The sequence below is a fragment of the Halichoeres trimaculatus genome, unplaced genomic scaffold, assembly GCF_033239565.1.
Source record: "Halichoeres trimaculatus isolate MK-OKI-2021-1 unplaced genomic scaffold, fHalTri1.1 fHalTri1_scaffold_17, whole genome shotgun sequence".
Taxonomy (NCBI): domain Eukaryota; kingdom Metazoa; phylum Chordata; class Actinopteri; order Labriformes; family Labridae; genus Halichoeres; species Halichoeres trimaculatus.
In genome coordinates this window covers 32028401-32048400 of record NW_027437195.1, presented here as the reverse complement: position 1 = coordinate 32048400, position 20000 = coordinate 32028401, and the positions used below count along the sequence as shown (strand labels likewise).

The window sequence follows — 20000 nt, the reverse complement described above, 5'->3', positions numbered from 1 at the left end:
TCCTGCTGTGTCTTATGATTCTCAGTGAGTTTTCTCGTGTTAAGGGTTTAAGAAAAGTTTTTTTTTTTAATTTCCCGTAGAGAGTAATCGTACACAGTACTGTTTCCATTCCAGTAATCAAATTACAGTTACTTTTAGGCTGTAAAAATGTTTCCATAGTTTCTCTTTTTTTGGTGTGTGTATGTGATTTCCGGTCTTTCTGCAGCCAGACAGAAGCAGATTCTCCATGAACAGCAACTTTAGCACTTCCACTAAGGCTTAATTTTTCAAACTGACTGTTGTCCCTTGGTTTTTTAGCTGGAAATGCAGCCACCATCTACAGTTTGTGTCAGCTGAAGATGACAGTGTTAAGGTTCGTTGTACACTGTGAGCCGGCAGTTTGCTTCAGATGTTTTGCTGATACATTTACAAAGCTGGGACACTTTTTGATTCATCAGCAGATTAGGAACAGTGTGTTTGGCACATGCTCAGTGCACTATGTGGCCATATATAATAATAATAATAGCAAACTTTATTTATATACATGGACATAAATGCTTGAACAGCTGTTTGACTTTAACCTGTGGAAACTGGTCTTTTACTGAAACTCCCTGTTTTCCCTGAGCTGAACCGTCTGTTTAACATAAATCCATCCAATGATGAGCAGAGCAACAAAACACAGAACACCTGCTATGAAGCACACGCCAACAGCCGGGACAGGGCCGGACTTCCAGACCTGGGTGCCCTGGTCTGGGCACTGGGAGTATCTGAGCCCACATGGCATTTTCATTAAGTTTGCTTATTTGAATCACAGATACAGGATCACACACACACACACACACACACACACACACACACACACACACACACACACACACACACACACACACACACACACACACACACACACACACACATACACAAAGAAACTGATAAAAAAAAGAAGAAAAAATAAATAAAAAAACGGATAAAAATAAAATAAAAAAGAAAACTAGATAAAGAGTTGAAATAAATAAATAAATACATTTATTAAAAATTCAAAAAATAAAGCTAAAACTTAACCGAACAGTGCTGTGGGGCACCTTAAAAAGTACAGCACAAGCTATTTTTTATTCAAAACTTTATAAGAAATAATAAGAAGTGCAGGTATATCTCAGCACATATTAGGGAAGGAACATCTAAAAAGTTACTTTTCAAAGGATTAATCATTAACCAGTTTACCTTTTCAGGTAACTGTGGGTTAACTGTGGGAACCCTGGTTATGAATGGGTGGTTAAAAACTATTTCAGGTTGACTTTAAAAGACCTCACAGGGACTGTAAGGCATCTCGTCTTCTCCTCCCAGAGCTCAAAGTGCCGTTGAACTTTTTGAAAGGTTTCCACATGAAGCAGGGAACCTGAGGTGGAAAACACAAACACAGCAGGTTTTTGGTAAAAGGAAGAAATTATATTTAATGAGTTGAAAACGGAGATAAGAGGGAAGCTATTTTCCACTGAATGGACTCCAGATCCAGCCCTGCTGTTGCCTCCTCATGCTGGACGGCAGCGCCACTAATCTAATAAAGCAGAGAACTCAAGCTTTTCATTGGATTATGCAGCAGGAAATGATTAACATATTGGGACATGGGGTCAAGTGACAGGAGTGTACAGGAAATATCTCTTTCTTTATTACTACCTCTGCCTGTGTGTGTGTGTGTGTGTGTGTGTGTGTGTGTGTGTGTGTGTGTGTGTGTGTATGAGTGTGTGTGTGACGTACAGCTAGAAACGCAGAGTGTGTGTGAGCGAGTCATAAAGTTCTTGAAGGAATACAAACACCACATGGTGAACTCAGACCAGATCAGTCCTGAAGCGGACTCCTCTGGACCAAAACCAGATGACAGGGATCAGCTTACATTGATTGAGACATGACTTTCAAAGCAGTGTCTGTGTGTGTGTGTGTGTGTGTGTGTGTGTGTGTGTGTGTGTGTGTGTGTGTGTGTGTGTGTGTGTGTGTGTGTGTGTGTGTGTGATATCTGTGCACACAGATATTGTTGCCCTTGGATGGAGGTTTTGGGTTTCTGTCCTTTCTCTCCTGCAGTAATGAAAGCTGTTTTTGATTGGCAGTTATCTTTGAAAACACACATTAGGAATATAAGACGCTGAACATACAACACGCTGCATTTCCAGAGAAATAATAACAACGTGTGCGCTCCTATAGCTCTCTACATTCCTCCCTTTGAGCGCCTTGAGGCGGTGAATGCAGCCAAAACCCTGAAGAGTGAAATCCCCAAAGCTTCCGAGTCAGAAATATCTGTGGTGAAACCCTCTCCACGAAACGAGTTCAAACCAATCACTGCTGCTAAACCAACACGTGGAGCAACACTCAGCCGGCAGAGAACATCCCCACAGATCTGATCTGACCTCTGGGCTGAAAGGTTACCATAGACCAAGAGTGTGTGTGTGTGTGTGTGTGTGTGTGTGTGTGTGCCCACCCGCGAGCAAATTTACATTCATGTGCACAAACTGTACCTCAGTGAGGATTTTACAAGAATAACAGCTCTATTTTCATCTTTCAGATGCTGGAGCGAGCAGCTGCCTGATATACATCACAAACCTCCAGGGTAGCAGCACCAGCACAACACACACCCTGCCAAGATAACCACACACTCCTCATGTGCTCCGAAACCAAACACACACAGATCTGTAAGAAAAGAAGCACACAAGTATTTTCACATTCTTTCCACACACAGACACACACACACACACACACACACACACACAGACACACACACACACACACACACACACACACACACACACACACACACACACACACTGACTACAGTGAAAGGCAGTATGAAGCTGCTTATCAAGCTCACGGTGTAATTTACTGAGTTAAGTCCAAATTTCTGGCTCCATTTCTCCCTAACCCTAACCCATTTCTCCCTAACCCTAACCCTAACCCATTTCTCCCTAACCCTAACCCATTTCTCCCTAACCCTAACCCTAACCCATTTCTCCCTAACCCTAACCCATTTCTCCCTAACCCTAACCCATTTCTCCCTAACCCTAACCCTAACCCTAACCCTAACCCATTTCTCCCTAACCCTAACCCATTTCTCCCCAACCCTTACCCATTTCTCCCCAACCCTAACCCATTTCTCCCCAACCCTAACCCTAACCCATTTCTCCCTAACCCTAACCCTAACCCTAACCCTAACCCTTTTCTCCCCAACCTTAACCCATTTCTCCCCAACCCTAACCCATTTCTCCCCAACCCTAACCCTAACCCATTTCTCCCTAACCCTAACCCATTTCTCCCTAACCCTAACCCTAACCCTAACCCTAACCCATTTCTCCCTAACCCTAACCCATTTCTCCCCAACCCTAACCCATTTCTCCCCAACCCTAACCCATTTCTCCCCAACCCTAACCCTAACCCATTTCTCCCTAACCCTAACCCATTTCTCCCTAACCCTAACCCTAACCCTAACCCATTTCTCCCTAACCCTAACCCATTTCTCCCCAACCCTAACCCTAACCCATTTCTCCCTAACCCTAACCCATTTCTCCCTAACCCTAACCCTAACCCTAACCCATTTCTCCCCAACCCTAACCCATTTCTCCCTAACCCTAACCCTAACCCATTTCTCCCTAACCCTAACCCTAACCCATTTCTCCCTAACCCTAACCCTAACCCATTTCTCCCCAACCCTAACCCTAACCCATTTCTCCCTAACCCTAACCCATTTCTCCCTAACCCATTTCTCCCTAACCCTAACCCTAACCCATTTCTCTCTGGTTGTAAGATCTGATCCAGGAAACAGCAGCAAACATTCGCTCCACGTCGTTTACCGTTCGATGATGAAGTTCAGAGCTGAGCTGTTGTGTGTGCTGCTTGATTTTGCAGTTGAGACTAAAAAGTGACGTGTTTTTCTTATTGAACATATCCCGGCGCGTCACGTCATGTTGTCCTGTGAACTGTGTGGTTCATACCAAACTGTGATAAACTGGGTCACAGGACACAGGAATATAGGATAAGCATTGAAAGGGTCAGATACAGAGTTAAAACATTCACAAACACCTGGTGTGAACTGAATTAAACCATAATATTATCTCCACATATGATATTGTAATGCACTGTAATTATTTATCATTGTGTTGTGTTGTATAGTCTCACATCTTATCATTTTGCATCTCTTCGTGTCGTGTCCCATTACAGGTTGTATTTATTTATTTATTTATTGTTAAAATCAAATACCTGCCACTAAAAACTCATCTATAAGTTAACTACAGGAAGTGGTGGGGGCAGTCTCACCCCTACTGCTTATGTTATACACACACATATTGTGGCACAGAGGGTGATGGATAAAGAAAAAAACAAAGACAACAACCCTCAGGTTTCTAGATTTTAATCTTTGATGGAAAACAAATTGGTGAAACACGTTAAGTGCAAACTACGTGGCGTGAAACTCTGCCATCGCTTCACGACAGCAAACGCAAACACCTGGAACATGCATGTGTGCGTAAGCAGGCCAGGTAAACAGGGATCAAAAACAATACATCAAATCACTGTGACAGGGGATCAATAACATGTAATTATTGTTCTGTAAATGACCTGTGACCTTTTACAGTCCCTGTCAGAGTATTCACACGGTCACACTCTGTGGCTGTCTTTCCTGTAACACCCAGTCAAAAAGAAATATCGATGTTTTATTCTGCTTTCTTAAATATATCATTATTATTGACTTTTTAACCATTTCACTGCTTCTTGTCATAGACAGTTTTCCAGTGTTGACACAGCTGTGTGTAACCCAGGTCAGGTTTCTGCACACTTTGTAAAGGTGAATGTGCATGGTTAGATGGAATTATGGTATTGCCAGTTCTTTGATTCTACTTTATTAATTCTCAAATTCTGTATGTATTTTTATTTTAGATCTTGTGTTATTTGTAGGTCTTGCAGTAAGTGTATTAACCAATCACATTCCTGGATTTAGCGTGAATCAGGAAGTGTGGACATAAGACGGTGCATTTGATAACCTGAGACACTCGACTCTAGACCCAAACATCTGAGATACTGAGATGCTTAAGCTTAGTAGATAGTGGGTGGAGTAACTGAACCTAAACGTGCTGACTGAACTTATAGGATGACGGAGTGGAATAACTGGACTTATATGTTGCTGAGAGACGCCAGATGAGACGAGCCAACAAATTAAAGAAAGATTTTGATTGGACTTGGTAAGTTAATAATCTTCATAGAGACTGGCATGGATCGAATACGGTGCTCACTCATCTGTTGGTATGTGTGTTGTTGTATGAGTGAGTATAAGGTAACGTATTGATGGTGAAAGCTAATGCTAACAAAAGTTTGGCTAACATGTGTGAGTGTGAGAGCGAAAGAGGAACTTGCTGTGTAGTTTGTAGTGTGGGGCTCATAAGATCAAAGAAGAAAGATGGACGACTAAATGTTATCAATGTTTTATATAATTTAACTATTATTTATTTCATCATTTGTTAGCTTGTTTAATTTACTTGTTAATTTATTATGCTTATGAGTGTTTAAGTTTGGCCTTGTTTTTATACAGGCCATGTTCTGAGTTTCCGTTTCCTTCTGGTGTGGAGCGATGGCGAGCTGAAACCAACAAACGACAACATTGAAATCTGTCTGTGAAACAACCAACGTCAGATCAGCTTTTCTGTTGAAAGAGACTTTTTTTTCTAGCTTTTTGGACTATCGTATCTTTGGGGGAGAAAACTGAACATTTTTACCTATTATGGACTCTGAATCTTGTGGACAATCATAACCACGGATCACATGAAATGCCTTGTTTAAATTTGAAGTTTGTTGATTACTGGGTTTGGGAACTGAAGTGAACTCTGTGGGAAAAACTGAAGAAGTTGAAATATTCTGCTGTGGTTATTTCATTTTTATTGTTATATTATATTTATTTTATATAAAAATAAAAACTATATTTTTGAAAACCTCATTTACTGTCTGTTGTGCCTTATCAAGTGTTGCCACCTCCGTTATTTCCCTCTTTTTGAGTTTAGACCTGCTGATTTCATTAGCCTTCTCCTTTATGTTATCCTTACGTTAATGCTAAAGTTAGCCTTAAAGGTAAACATGTGGATTGAACTCATTGCTTTTCTGTGAGGAGATTTGTGTGTGTGTGTGCAGTCAAACTCAGTGCTGAGCGTGCACATACCTACAGGCCCCAAATCTGTGATTTCTCTGTCTGATAAGAATGTGGTTAGTTTATTTGAACCTTGGTAGGAAGTTCAGTTTCATCTTACTGTGGAGAAAATTCACGAAGCAGCAGAGGGATTAAAAAAAAAAAAACACTCAAAGTAGTGGAGCTCTGAGATGTTTCATATTCACTGACTGCACCAGAAGAAGAGAGACCCTGTGAGATCATTAAAGGCCTTAAAGGCAGGGCACTGTCTCTGTACTGGCAGTTAATTGTTCATTTAATAATTTAACCTGCTTCAGAGAATGAGGCTGGTTTATTACTGAAGGGATGAAGGATGCCTTTGTTCGATGCACAGACAGGACAGGACTTACTCTCTGGAGTTCGATTTGATGGATAGACTAAACCAACTAACACAGAGCATAAAATCTGCCCCATCAGCAGCCAGACAGAGTCATGTTTGAGAGAAGCTGAAAAATAAATGCTGTGAATGCAGTTTGTAAACTGTCACTTAAAAAGAAAAGAAAGAAAAAAAATAAAAACAGGAATTAATGCCCACAAATCAGTCTGTCGTATTATGTTACTGTCCCCAAAACAGCTCGTATCAAAAAGACCCAAAGATAACTGAAACAGTCAAGAATTACCAAGTTTACTCTTTTTGTTTGTTAGCAGGAAAAACAGGTTAATTGTCCAAATCAAATCAAAATAAGCACCATAACTACCCCCCCATAAAAAAAATACTAAAAAAAAATACTGGTGGGCCAGCTAAAATGAACCAAAGAAAGGGAACCACCACTCTCCGGCCCATGTGAGGGCCGGTAGAACAAGATCCTCTCACTGAGTAGATTATATAGCGTATGACCACGCTCAGTCAGATTTCACAGCACTACACAATGATTTCACTACATGGAGGACAGAGAGTGATTTCAGACACAGCCTTTGACTCAAGGGGCCTCGTCCAGGTTAAAAAAATGAAGCCTTGGTGGAACTGCTTAAAGACCAGAAACCACGAACACACGGGGCCAAAAATATTGATTTTTACAGAATTTAAAACATATTTAACCCCTGGTTCGAAAGCGGTTTGGGTATGAAACACTAATTTTGCTATCAGCACAAAATGTATTTGTTGGTATTTTTTTTCTACCTCGACAGTTTCGAAGATATCGAGATTGTCTGATTGTCCATTCAGAGACACAGCTCAGCTCACATGACTGACGGGGGCCAACAGCTGTTAGAAAGGAAGCTGGAGGCCTGCGTCTGATCCAACATGGCTGCACCCGTTGATTGGATCATTCACCTGTTCCAGGAACAGACGGGTGATGTTAGGAAGAGTAAGTCCATGTTTTATTTACCTATGGTTAGAGCCTTAGTTAGGCTGTAAACCTGTAGTGTAAACACACACACACACACACACACACACACACACACACACACACACACACACACACACACATTTTTTCTCCAACTTAAAATCCACAGTCTTAAAAGCTGTTGATCACTTGTCATCAATGATCCAAAGGATGGTTGGACTACAGCTGCGTGTCTGTGAAGCAGAAACAATGAGCTGGGTGAGGCCATAAATCTCAAACAGGATGAGCTGATCAATGAATTCCTGAAACATTCAAAACAGCTGTGCTACACAAACATCTGCAGATGTACGAGGTCTGAGGAAGTCAGTCCGCATGTCACCCTAAACTCCAGTTTCCTCCTGTAGTCCTCTGGTCTGTTACAATCCCTGACCATACAAAACTGATGTTGTGTGACTTGCAACGCGGGGACTTTAGACAGGTATCAAAAGAGACAGTTTAAATAATACTGGTGATTGTATCATTTCACCCTAATGCTGATTCATTAAAGGATGAGTTTTACTGTTGGTTATAAGTGCCTGGCCTTGTAGTGCTACATGGTGATGTGATTTTTCTGGTGCAGAATATTGGCCAGCGTTTACACAGAGTTTTGTCCAACCAGCAATGACTAAAGCTGCTGAAATGTAGTTTAACACGTCCAGCTGATTGAGAGCAGCAGGGATTTTAGGAGCTTTGATGGCTCTGCTGGGCAGATGGAAAGGTTTAATTAGACCAAACAGTTTTTGTGTTTTACAGAGAGTGAGAGTTTGATTTAGGAAGAAGTTTAACTGGAGACAGGAGAATGTGAGGAGGTAAATAAGACAGAGAAAGACTGCAGTGCCTCTATGGCAGGCCGTCCTGGTAGTCTACAGGGAGTCGTAACCCCGTCTCCAAATAATAAAAACAACAAAGGTCTGATCCATCCACTACACTCCAGGACACACCCAAAATTATATATATATCCATTTATTATTGGGAATGCGTTTAATAACAGCTGAGTCCATGCAAAGATTATTTCCAAAGAGTGTTTCTGCGGGATTTTGCCTAAAAAAAACAAGTCGGAATCTAGGGACTTCAAAAAAACGTCTGTTGTTGTATGATAGCATGAATATGAGTGTTCTCAGGCGGGGGCTCAGTCTTTGATCGTGCTAAAAACGGCTGCCAGACCCCGGGCAAGGAGACTGGATGGGCCTGAAGAAGAATAACAAAGTAAAGAGATGGAGGGAGGGATAACAGGGAGAAAGGCACAGGGGCCAAAGTAAGCAACATGACTGGACCACTGGTGGATGCTGTGATCTTACCGGCAACCAGTGTGTGTGTGTGTGTGTGTGTGTGTTTATATGTGCTCTCTGTTTCACTCTCTTCAATGTGTGCGCCTTACACAGTAGTGAAAAACATGTTTTGGATTAAAGCGTTGTGTTTGTAGAGTGCATACTGAGATAACACACACACACACACACACACACACACACACACACACACACACACACACACACACACACACACACACACACACACACACACACCCTGTTCCATAACCGCACACAGACAGTGAGCTGGTGGTGCAGACTGACGCCCTGAGAGGAGCGATCTCTGTGTTCTTCAGAAGAGAAACTGTTCACTTCATTAGTGACGACTCCAAACTGAGCCAGGCTCTGTCTCCACTGTTGTTACATTCCTCCATGAAGCAGCAGATATCAGGTTTATTCCAGAGGTAGAAAAATTATGTGTTGTGAAAAGGACAAGAATTTCTTTATTTTGCATTTTCAGCTTCTTTTTTTTTAGTCATTTTATTCAACTGAGTTTAACTATTTCTTACCTGTTACAGATAAATACCCAGCCTCTCATCTTTTACGTTTCAGAGATAAGAAATGTTGAAAGCATGAGAAATAAAAGCTGCAAAGCCAAGTTACAATACTAACCAAGCACCAATCCACATAATAAGGGCCTGTTTCAACAGACAGTGCCAACCCACAGACTTAGGGCCTGAGTCCACTGACAGCTGCAATCCACAGGTTAAGGGCTCGATCCAATTGACAGCACTGTACTAATCTATAGATTAACAACCTCTGATGACACTGAAATTACCAATCCACAGTTTAAGGGCCTGTTTTCACTGACAGCACCAACCAACAGATTAAGGGCCTGTTTCCACTGTCTGTCCCAATCCACAGATCAGAGGCCTGTGTCTGCTTACAGTACCAATCTACATATCAAGGGCCTATGTCCACCAACAGCATCAATCTACAGATTTAGGGCTTGTGTCCACTTACTGCAAAAATCTACAGAAGTAAGAACTGATTTCTCTTATTCTGGTGTTTTTTACTTGTTACATTCATAAAAGGAAACAAAGGCGAAGTAAAAACAATATTAATAGTTGTTTTCAGCTGTAAGCCACAACTCAGACCTGTTAAATGTTTTGTTAAAACGTCAGACTGTCACATTTCTGCCATGGCATGATTAGAGGCTTGGCACATCCAGCTTGGGATATACGCTTCATTTCGGGGCTCAGACTCCTGTTTAAATGCTACAGATGGAGTTTGGCCATAAGAGAAAAAATGTTGTGAAACCGGGGGAAAAAACAAAAGAAGAGGACCCAGATAAAATAAAACTTTAGTTAACTAAACTCAAAAATCAAAGTAAACCCAAAAACTCCAACAAAAGAAACAAAACCAAAAACACAGGAAAACTCACTAGAGAAAAATCCAAGGCACAGGGAACACACGAGACACAGGAGACAGCAAACAATGAACCACCAGAAAGCACATGGACCACAGAGGCCACACAGACCAGGTGATCAACCACAGGTGTGCAACAAGACACAGGTGAAACACATGAAGGGCAATCAACCACAAAGGAAACACAAGGAGAACTTAACCAAACACAGGAAAACTCAGACAGATACCAAAACCACAAAAGACACTGAAACACTAAAGATAGCCACCAAAAGACATCCACATGATGAAAACCAAATCACAACCACAAGGGAGACAAACCAAGGAACACAAAAACACAAAAAAAACACAACCCAAAAACCCACACCATGACAACAAAAACCTTTCAGTGTCACCCCAAGAGGTCTCTTTGGTACAGCAGCTTTGTAATATAACTTATCTTACATCAATTTGCACAGTGTGTTTTTTTTTCATTAAATCAAGTTTTTCAATAACTTGGATAATGTTAAAGCTCGGTGTGTCAAACAGGGAGGGATCTTGTTTGGGAACTTGTTGGTAAAATCGTCGTGACATGCCAATGTCTTTTAACTCAATTAGGTCTGTCACACATCAGACAGCCTCTTGACATCCTCCCATCACTCTTTATCATGGTCTCACATATCAGCTCTCTTTCATCCCAACAGTCTCACATTCATCGTCCTTTACCATTCATCACATCGCCTGCTGTGCAGTCTTCTCACACTCAGTCTCAGCTCAGTGCATGCTTTGTTGGCAGGTTGAGGACTGGGTGAAGTACTGCCAGAGTGACAGATAATGAAATTAACTGCTCTTAAACACTGCTCTGCTTCTGAATCCCCCATCTCACTTTCCTGGAAACACTCGAGCTCTTTCACGTTGTTGACCGAAGAAAGCGACTTCATTGTTCTTTTTTAGAAATCAACTGCTCTCATTGTTTCAGTCACTGCAGTAGGTTTCCCTCTTTCAGTGTAGATGGTGATGGAGGATAAAAACAAAGATGAAGCAACACATGGCAACTAGCTCCTTCATCGCTTTCACAACAGTGATGCTGTCTTTATTCGGAGTCTCTGAAGACTGTCCCAAAAAGCAGAACCGTCTAATAATTGGGGGTGCTCTTATTACCAGGTATACAATACGGCATTTGTATATTTTCCCTGAAAGTGGACTTCTCTACCAACTTAAAATAACCATTTTACACCTTCTAGCCCCTGTTGTCCAAAAGATAACAGCAAAGTGGCATTTGTGGGGTGAAAGAACAGTCCATCAACATGTACCAAGGAAAGGCATGTCTTACAAATCATGTGTACAAGTAAAACGCTGAGCGTTTGAGTCATGCAACAAGCTGTTTTGCCTTTCTAGGTTGGTTGGTTTCTGCAGCCCCCTCAACTTTCTAGTTTTGCTCATCAAAGGCCCGCTGTCAATAAAGTTTTTGGATTCAGGCTGACTGTACCCTTTGGGTGATTGGAGTCTGCGTCTTCTTCAATAGTTAAGTATCAGGGCCTTAGAAAATGAAGTTGTGAAGGGGTTTAGGCTGAGAAACTTTACCCTGATCCAACACGAAAAAAGACTCAACATTTCCTCCACCACAAACTCAACACGGTTCAGTTTTGTGAATCTGGAACAGGGACTTCCAGTTCTGTGTTTGTGTGTTTAAGCCCATTCAGCCTCGTCCAGCAGAAGTGTGGGAAAAGGATAAATGTGGTCAGAGTCAGAAGGCTGACCTGAGAAGATGTGAGTGTGTTTGTGTCTTCACTTGTTGAAACAGCCTCCCTCCTGTTTATTATTGAAGATGGAGAGGGAGAGGCTGCTTAATGACCTCCTGTTCACACACAGACACACACTCAGCCTGATGTTTATTATTGGATGCAGACAGATTGGCAGCTTAACAATGGAGCAAGCGGAGGGCAGGTCTCCGATCAATGTGTATTTTCCTCCTTTCCCATCTCAGTGCCAGGCTGCAGCGTGTTGCGCATTAGTATGCTGGTGATGGTGTGCAAACACAGAAACACAGCTGGACAGAAGGCAGGTCTCAGGCAGGTCTCAGGCAGGTCTCAGGCAGGTCTCAGGCAGGTCTCAGGAAGGTCTCAGGCAGGTCTCAGGCAGGTCTCAGGCAGGTCTCAGGCAGGTCTCAGGCAGGTCTCAGGAAGGTCTCAGGCAGGTCTCGGGCAGGTCTCAGGCAGGTCTCAGGCAGGTCTCAGGCAGGTCTCCGGCAGGTCTCAGGCAGGTCTCGGGCAGGTCCCAGGCAGGTCTCGGGCAGGTCTCGGGCAGGTCTCGGGCAGGTCTCGGGCAGGTCTCGGGCAGGTCTCAGGCAGGTCTCGGGCAGGTCTCGGGCAGGTCTCGGGCAGGGATAGTACCTCTGGTGTTGGATCTGTCCTCTGGGGGAACAATGCTTTGGCCTTTGTTTAACAGGAACAGGTTGCTGTACCCGCCCCTCCTTCTGCCTCTGATTTCTTGGCTTTCAGGTTTATTTTCTCTGGCAAAGCCACAAGGAAATGATTTCACAGATGAGGCGAGACAAAGGATATTGTTGATTTCTGATCGATTACAATAAGTGTTTCCATGAAAGCTGCCTCATTGTAAACCAGTAATCCTAAAACACCTTCACAAAAATGTACATTAAATCTGCTTGATCAGAAATGTATCAGTGATTACATTTAAAGAAAGAAGAGGATCAAGACACACACACACACACACACACACACACACACACACACACACACACACACACACACACACACACACACACACACACACACACACACACACACACACACACACACTCAAAGATGTGGTGTGGGTCAGTGTCCTTTTAAGTGTAGATTTTATGAGGTTGTATTTTGGTCAGATCCCTCCGTCCTCTGGCTGCCAAGGCAACCGGCTTTGGAAACAATGATTCAGAGCAGCTTTGGGGATGATCCAGCCGAGCAGACAGACCGTGAGTGCATGTGTGTGGACCGGCCCTGAGGCACATACAGTATCACTGTTTCTTTTTTTATATTCACACCAAAACACAACATTTCTTTCACAGCAGCAGCAGCAGCACTAATAACCAGGTGGATGTCAACAAGGCCGTTACTCTCTCTTCATATCGTTTCTATGATCAGTAGTTCATGTGTGCACAACACGCTGTGAGGCACCAGATTTTCAGTTCTGGGAAACAAAGCTGAAGACTGAGAAAGCTCAATAGTTTTATAGTTTCAGAGACCTTACATTAAAGCTCAGATGGATAAATATTGTTTCTTTTTAAACGGGTTGGGGGATTCAATGAAGACTGGGGTCTTGTGAGAAAGCTGCCCTCTCCCCCGACAGGTGCACCCCAGATGTGAGCAGCAGTAAAGTTTCAGAGGGAAGGAACATGAAAGCCAAAGAGAGCATTAGAAAAGACACTGAAGCTGAATATGAGGGATTTGGTGGGATAAAGACTAAAAGAAGCGAGGTATGTGGAGCGTCATGTTTGGATATATAGCGAGAACCAATACTGGTCAGAAGAGAAGAGATGAAAAACAGAAGCTGGCTGAGAGACGTGGAAAATGTAGAAAACAGGAAGCTGGTAAATAAAAATCCATTTGCTGGCCTCTAAAATGTTCATTATTAATGTGTAGACGGGGAAAGATCGTTTAGCTGGGCAGCACTGATGATGATACTTCATGCGTATTTCAGAGTAACGATAGTTCTTCTGTTTCTGAGGCAAAAACACTAATAACTCCTGTTGAAATGTGGGTTTGTTTTTGTGCAACACATGTTGAAAGATGTCTTTCTTTTTAAAGTTTGTAGCACCACCTGCTGCATGTAATCAAAACTACACGTTCCTGAATCTGTAGGAAGTGATCTTTACTACTCTAAAGCTCACGTCTAACAAAAGATGGCTGGCCTTTCGTCTTTATACGTGATTCCCTTTTAGTGCACACGGTACTCTTCGTATAACATGTTCAAACACGGGCAGATGGATGCAAATGTCAGAGTTGGTAAGAGAGTCTGGCTGAAAACAGCTTGTCCTGCTTTTCTGTGACGTCACATGCATCGGGCTTTTCTTCCTCCTCCGGGGTCGGTCTTTCTCTGGGAGTCACTGTCAGGTTCATCCGCTCCCCACAGGGGCCCAGCCTTTCTCAAATCCTCCAGGGCAACAACCTGTGATCCAGGAGGACTGTATTCTGAGTAACGCTGTTTTTATAACCGCTCCCAGTCCTCGATCCACAAACACAGAGAGAGCAGGAACATGTGCGTTGCATTACACACTCATTCACCCACACAGTTACACATGAGCTGCTTCTAAGTTCCCAAAGAGTGACTGAAAAATGAAACCTCCAATGAGCGTGTGGTGAGGTGACGTGAGGGAAACCTCTGTTATGAAGAAGGACAGCTGCTGTGAATTGAGCATTAATTTATTGATCAGGGCTTTTGCAATCACAATCTGAAGTTTTCAGCCCAAACTCTGCAGCTCCTGGCGTGGAAAATAGTCATCATTAAAATCCCCCATGATACTGAAATACATTGAAAATGTTACTGTCCATTATTTATTTGTTTCATGTGATGTCACACACAGGACAGGCATCCTCCTGCTACACAGCAATGTTTCAGACGTTGCTATCAACTACGTGTTTAAAATAGTTTTTATATAAAGGAAAAGAATAAAAAAAATGTTGTTCGCATGGATGTATAACTCGACAACCCAAACTGTTCAGACAAGCCAGAGTGAAAGAGATTAAAGTTGCTGTTCATGCCATTGGCCTCATCTGTATCTCTAATAAAGGAACAAACTATCAAAGTTTACATGTTTGAACATTTCATTCATTCTGCGTTGAAATGTATTTAGCTGTGCTGTATCTATAGGCTCTCCTACCAGCCGTAAGTTAAGATGAGGATTCTTTGCAGCTTAGAATCACCAAACATCATCTTTAGGAATAACTTCACTGGGGCTGAGTGTAACCCGACCCCAGCTCCATAACAGCCACTTCAAAACAAGTTATTAATACTTGAATCGTGCAGGGCTGAACTCTGTGTGTGTTGTGTCTGACCTGACCAGCTGTAGCTGCAGCTCCAGACAGTAATGTGATTGATATTAATATTATTATAATATTATTATTATTAATATCAATATAGTTAATATTATTAAAAATGAATGTGAATAATGTGACTGTAAACATTCACAGTTAACATGAGGCATCTCAAAGTGCAGCCACTTTGGATCTAGTTTGATCTAGATCAGCGTTTCCCAATCCTGGTCCTGGGGACCCCCTGCCCTGCATGTTTCAGATGTTTCCCCATTTCAGCACAGCTGATTCAAATGATCAGCTCGTTTTGAGGCTCAGAGCTTGATGACGAGCTGATCATTTGAATCAGCTGTGCTGGAGTCGGGAGTCCTGTTCCTAAACCATTTAATGCAAACCAATTATAATTTGAGGCAGTGGAAGGCAGCCCAGGCTCAGGGAGAAAAGGAGTGAGCTGAGTCAGGGTGCGATCTGAGGTCACTTCCTGACTGTATGTGTTACTCACTCATGTTTTATGTCTATGCAGAGAGATAGGACCTCTGTGTCAGCAGCAAAACCCATTTTCTCATGACATTCTCTTCAGAGACGAGACAAAACAAGGAGTGAGCTGTTTCCCAAACAGCCTGCATGAAACGGGGACTTCATAAAAAAACACAGCATGTTGGCAGAGCACCTCTCAGGGACGTCCTTGGGTTGTTTTTCAGGGTACAGAAAACAGCCAGTGTTGATGAGGGAGTCTACACTCATGGGGTTCACACACACGAGCTGGAGTCAAAGCTATTTCAAGGACACAATTTCTTTTTAAATAGGACTAAGTGACAAATCCCCAAAATGACCTGAACTGTTTTAATACTGTGCTTTATTTATTTATCTAACTTGTTTTTACCTCAACTTTTACATTGTGTCTCATATATGTTTGTACGTATGAAATTCTTTGTATTTTAGTGCTGTCTGTCTCTTGTGTTGGTGAGCCAAAGCCAATTTCCCACCTTGGTGGACAAATTGAGCGTAGCGTTAGTTCAGGCAGGTCACGACGTCAAGCTCTAACAACATAGCTGTCATCATCAGTGCAGATCAGCTGACGGCTCGGCTGACTCCTGTGTCCACCTCCTATTGGAAAACTGCTTTTAGAGCGGGCTATTTAAGCTGCTCCTGTCAAACCTACTTCCTGCTTCCTCTGCTGGCACTTCACAACCCACCTCCACCCCAGCTCCTCCTGTTATTTTATTCATGTTTGCTCTGCTCTGTCTGGGTTTTTATTTTGCTGCTGCGCTCCCTGTTTATGCCGTTCATGATGGCTCATGATGGGCAGGGAGGTGTGCTCTTCCTGCCTCAGAATTTTCACGCAAGCGCGTGGAAGAGCAGGGAGTCCCAGAACAGAACCATACCGCCAAATGAAAATTGTCCAAGTTAATAAAGATTATTTTTGACAAAGTGGTCCTGACTGAATAAAGACATATTCTATTCTATTCTATTCTATTCTATTCTATTCTATTCTATTCTATTCTATTCTATTCTATTCTTTTAGATCCAATGAATATTACTCAACAGTCATTAGTATCCACTGTGCTTTAGTGCTGGAAAACAGATTTGCTATCAACTGTCTGGGCTTTAAAGTGTGACATGCATGTCTTTAACAGGACGGAGGACAGGGTTAGTCGTCACATTTCTTACTCTAGTGTGAACTGCTCATCATCAAAACATCCTCAGTAGTTATTCATACGTTAAAATTAAGCTCGACACGTTGCTTCAAGTGAGTGTCCTTCTCATTTTCCATCTCATTGTAAGAAGAAGGAGGTAATTAACTGTCAAAGACACTGACGCATTAAGACAGCCACTCTTGTCTGCGATGGCGTTGGGTAAGGGTAGGTGCTAGGGTTGTGTTAGTTGGGTTAGGGTTAGGTTTTTTAGAGTAAAGGTTACTCCTTACCCACCCCTTCAACTGGGGTTGGTGTCCCTCACCTCGTTTTTTTTTTCTTTTCTTCCAATAAATTTTTAATCTTTAACCGACTTTCATTGTATTGAAAACTTGACAAATATTCAGCTCCATTCAACTCCACACAAAAGCAAGGACTACAGGAAACACAGCTTAAGTCCAGCCTACTGCTTACAACACACACACACACACACACACACACACACACACACACACACACACACACACACATATATATATATGTGTGTGTGTGTGTGTGTGTGTGTGTAACACAACCCCAACTTGCATGCTAGCATCAAAGCTCAGAGCCGTGTCCTTCACACTCTCTAAGGGAAACAGTTTTTTTTTTTTAATAAATCCTTTGTGTAAAAGCAAAGAAGAGAAATATTAATGAGCTGCATATTTACATTTTGACATAAAAAACACAAAAAGTCCCCTCACCTGAAGTTTAGCTCTCTTATTCTGGAAAAATCAATGCCAATGAGCTCTGATCTTAATTCTGTTCATCATTTCAAAATAATTTGAGAGACAGCGCCCTCTGGTGGCAAGATTCAATGGGTGTGACAACTAACCTGCGTGTCAGCCAACCGTTTTCTGCCCCTCTGGCTACTGTGGGGGCTGAACCTCTGACTGTGGGGTCACCAAACAATGTCTGAAAGCCCGTTACAAACCCTCTTTCACCCCAGAGATGCTGACAGATTCAACACACACGTCTATTGTTTGTTTCCTCTTACGCAACGTGCTGAGCTCAGCTGTGCTGCAGGTCCCACGACGTCCTGTGAGTCACTTTTGAGAGAGTGGGAGGAAAGCACACAGACACCTGTTAGTGTGATACAAGAACTTACCGCTCCTTGAACCTCCCTGTTCTGACTGGACACGGCAGCTGGGCTTGTAAGACAAACAGAGATGTGTCGGGAAATGCTCGTAACGTATAACTATGTATATTATATGTATATATTTCACGAGCTTTCTTTCAGAGCACACATTGAAAAGATAGATACCAAATTCAGGGTGAAGCTCAGATCCTGCTACAGAAACAGATCCTGTTTTTCACTCAGAGCCAGAAAACATTTCTTTCTTTGACTGAATGATGATGGCGATGAGCTGTATGTGGGTGCTGGTGATGGCTGCCTCACACATCATTGTGGCTTGTATGTTAAATTCAGACTTGCTGTCTTTAAGTATGGACCGGTAAATGCACTGGCTGACCCTGATTTAAAAAGCTCTTCAGCATGATGATCTTCTTTTCTTCAGAGAACCTAAAGTCGCTGTGCCTCACGGTCCTGTGTCATCCTCCCTCTGTCTGCGCCTCATGAACTGAATTGGGAAAGAGAGCGTTTAGTTTTTCTGACCCCACAGCATAAGACTCTGTACAGACTGAACTGAAGCTCTCAGAGCTGGTTTCATGTGGAGCCTTCTGGTCCATTCTGATGGATAAACAGTGAGAGACCACTGAACAGAGCCTGTGTTTCTGAATTCTTTATTTGTTCCAGTTACTGCCACCACTCAGTATTTTTTTCATGATGTGTGTGGTTGACCTCAGGTTCAGCTAACTCTCTTGATCTCTGTGGGCTTTTATCTGGTAAAATAAAGTTTGAATGAAATACATTTTCTGTGTGACTTAGTTCTGCTGACATCATGATTCTTTTTTCCCACCATGACTGATGTATTAAACTACTAAATATATCCAGCTACTGCTGAATATGCAAGTGAAAGGTCCTTAAATGTTAAATAAGAATAATTTAGGCTTTTGATCCTCAAAACTTTACTATCTGTACCTTAAGACACACATGGAAACATATAGTGTCAGCTTTTATGTTCTAACTTATCGAAAAAGGGGTGCTGTCCTCTTTAAACATTTCTATGACTTTGTTGTTAATGTTTCGTTATGTTATGTGTTCCTCCTCCACTGGGTCCCATGGCAGAAAACTGTCAGGCCTCAGTGTCATGCAAACCATTTCCTGTTGAACCAAAAGTTAGTGTTAGTCAAACTGTACTTTTTAAAAAATTTTCTTTAACTCCTCTTGTCTTTACATTTTTATCATCCTTACTTGTGCTTTGCAACTTGATTTTTAATCATGCTGTCCTCCCCTTCTGTGAAATGACCTTTATTTAGCCAAAATATCCCAGAGTGTGTAAAGTGATTACAAAGACACAAGAAGACAGACTTCAGAAGGATTACAGGAGAAGGATAACCTAACTTTTATTTATTTATTTAAGGATTGAAAGTTTGACTCAGAGTGAAAAATAAAATCTTGCTTTTTTTAAAGTTGATCACATGTAGCACATAGGATGTAGTATCATCACTTGGTGATGAAAAGCTGTCCTCATCTGGTTTGAATAATGACCCACCCAAACCCCCGGCTCTCACCAGTTAACGGTCGTCTCCCACCCGCGGCTGGAGTCATCCTCCAGATGTTGGACATAACCTTTCAACCTTCCAACTGCTAGTCCTCTGAGTACCCTTGCAAATATACACACATACATTGCAGGACTCACTCACACAAGGAGTTCAAAGCTCTGCCAGAGGGGAGCAGGTTGCCTGAAACAACACGCTGCTTTTGGTCCATCAGAGGCTACAGCCTGAATGTTCAAGTCTGGGAAAAAAGAAGCTACATGTCGAGTTATTTTCATGGCGTTAAATTGCTAACATATAACAGTGTGTCACAGTAGCCTAAAGCTACCTTTGCTATCTGCCATCAGTCAGCTAACATCAAAAAGCTTACAGGAAAAAGAAGACGAAGAAGAGGAAGAAGAAGAAGAAGAAGAAGAAGAAGAAGAAGAAGAAGAAAACCCAGCAGGAATTGACTCTGGATATATTTTTCAACTTTTATATTTAATTTTGGATTGATTTCGGTATCCTGTCTTGTTCTTTTAGTAATCACACAGGTG

At 42.2% G+C, this 20000-nt stretch overlaps 1 protein-coding gene across 1 annotated transcript in view; it reads right to left on the bottom strand.

Moving 5' to 3' along the window:
• Window positions 1-20000, bottom strand: part of LOC141806130 (claudin-11-like) — a 35138-nt gene that overhangs the window by 13256 nt on the left and 1882 nt on the right. The window lies entirely within an intron of this gene.